This window comes from Panthera leo, chromosome D3 (genome assembly GCF_018350215.1).
Source record: "Panthera leo isolate Ple1 chromosome D3, P.leo_Ple1_pat1.1, whole genome shotgun sequence".
Classification (NCBI taxonomy): Eukaryota; Metazoa; Chordata; class Mammalia; order Carnivora; family Felidae; genus Panthera; species Panthera leo.
This window is the reverse complement of record NC_056690.1, coordinates 49,685,406-49,687,314: the sequence shown is the minus strand read 5'-3', so window position 1 is coordinate 49,687,314 and position 1,909 is coordinate 49,685,406. Positions and strand designations below refer to the sequence as shown.

General features: G+C 32.8%; 1 non-coding gene across 1 annotated transcript; it reads left to right on the top strand.

Moving 5' to 3' along the window:
* The first annotated feature begins 702 nt into the window (after positions 1–702).
* LOC122204340 lies at positions 703–807 on the top strand. Its single transcript, XR_006195625.1, has one exon. It is a non-coding gene; the product is annotated as a U6 spliceosomal RNA (small nuclear RNA).
* The last annotated feature ends 1,102 nt before the right edge of the window (positions 808–1,909 follow it).

Here is a 1,909-nt window from a genome sequence, read left to right as displayed (position 1 = left end):
TTGGGATTTTCTCACTCTCTCTCTGCCTCTCTGTCTCTCTCTCTCTCAAAATAAATAAATTCAAATTTTTTTAAAAAAAGATAAAATATCAATATACATCTTACATAAATAAAAAGCATTATAAAGAGTACTATAAAAATTTGTATGCCAGCAAATTAGATAACCTAAACTAATGGGAAAAAAATTGTAGAAAGAAACAAATAATCAAAACTGCTTCAGTAAGAAATAAAAACTTTGAACAGACTTTCTCTAAAGAAAATCACAGGCTCAGATGACTTCACTGGTGAATTTTAAAACACATTTAAAAGAATAACAGTCCACCTGAATTTCTCCCCAAAAAAATGGAAATTTCAGGAAGGAATGTTTCCCAGTTCATACTATGAGGCTAGTTTTATACTAATACCAAAACCAGGCAAAACATCACAAAAAAAGAAAACTGCAGACCAATATCTCTTCTGAACATAAATGCAAAAATTCTCATCAAAATACTAGAAAATTAAATCCAGCCATATGTAAATAAATTATACACCATGAGCAAGTGGGGTGTACACCAAGATTCTACCATTATTTAAGCACCGGATAATTAATGCAATACACAATATCAGTAGGATAAAGAAGGATAAAAACCACACGATCATCTCAATAGATGAGAAAACATTTGACAGAATCAAGCACACTTTCATGATTAAAACTCTCAAACCAGTGCTTATTTTGGCAACACATATAAAAATTGGAATGATACAGAGAAGATTAGCATAGCCCCTGCACAAGGATAACATGCAAATTCATGAAGCATTCCATATTTAAAAGCAAATAAAGCAAAAACAAAAACAAAACGTCTCAAACCAGAAGTGAAAGCAAACTTCCTCAATGTGATAAATGGTTTCTGCGAAAAATTCACATCTAACACCATAGTCAATGGTGATTGAATGCTTTCCCCCTAAGATTAGGAACAAAACAAAAGTTTTCACTTTTACCATTTCTATTCAGCATTGTAATGGAAGTCTAACCAAGGTAATTGGGTAAGAAAAAGAAATAAAAGGCATTTAGTTTAGAAAGGAAGTGATAAAAAAATATTTCTATTTGCAGAAGGCACACTCTTATATGTAGAAAATTCTAAGGAATTCATATTCCTTTATTCCAAAAATAAAACTATTAGAACTAATAAATGACTTCAGCAATGTTGCAAGATATGAGATTAATATACAAAGTTGATTGAATTTTTAAAAAGTAGCAATGAACAATCCAAAAATGAAATTAATGAAACATTTCATTTGCAATAACAACAAAAAGAAAACAAATAATTAGGAATGAATTTTAATAAAAGATGTGTACAGTTTCTACATTGATAACTACAAATCATCCTTGAAAAATGCAAGAAAGACTTAATAAATGGAAAGATAGACCATATTCACAGATTGGAAGACAATGTTACTGAGAAGACAGTACTCCCTGCATCAATCTACAGAGTCCATGCAATCTCAATTAAAATTTCACATGACTTGGGGTGCCTGGGTGGCTCAGTCCATTGAGCATTCAGCTCGGGTCATATCTCATAGTTGGTCAGTTTGAGCCCCACATGGGGCTCCCTGTCAACGTGGAGCTCACTTTGGATCCTCTTCCCGCCCCCCCCCTGCCCCTCTCTCACTCGTGTTCTCTCTCTCAGAAATAAACATTTAAAAAAAAATCCCAAGTGACTTTGCATAAATTGACAAACTGACACTAAAATTTGTATGGATGTACAAAGGACCCAGAATAGACAAAATGTTCTTGAAAAAGAACAAAATTGGAAGACTTATACTTCCTGATTTCAAACTCACCACAAAGCTACTGTAATAAAAATAGTGTGGTACTGGCCTAAGGATAGATGTGTAGATCAATGGAATAGAATTGGCAGTCCAGAAATCCT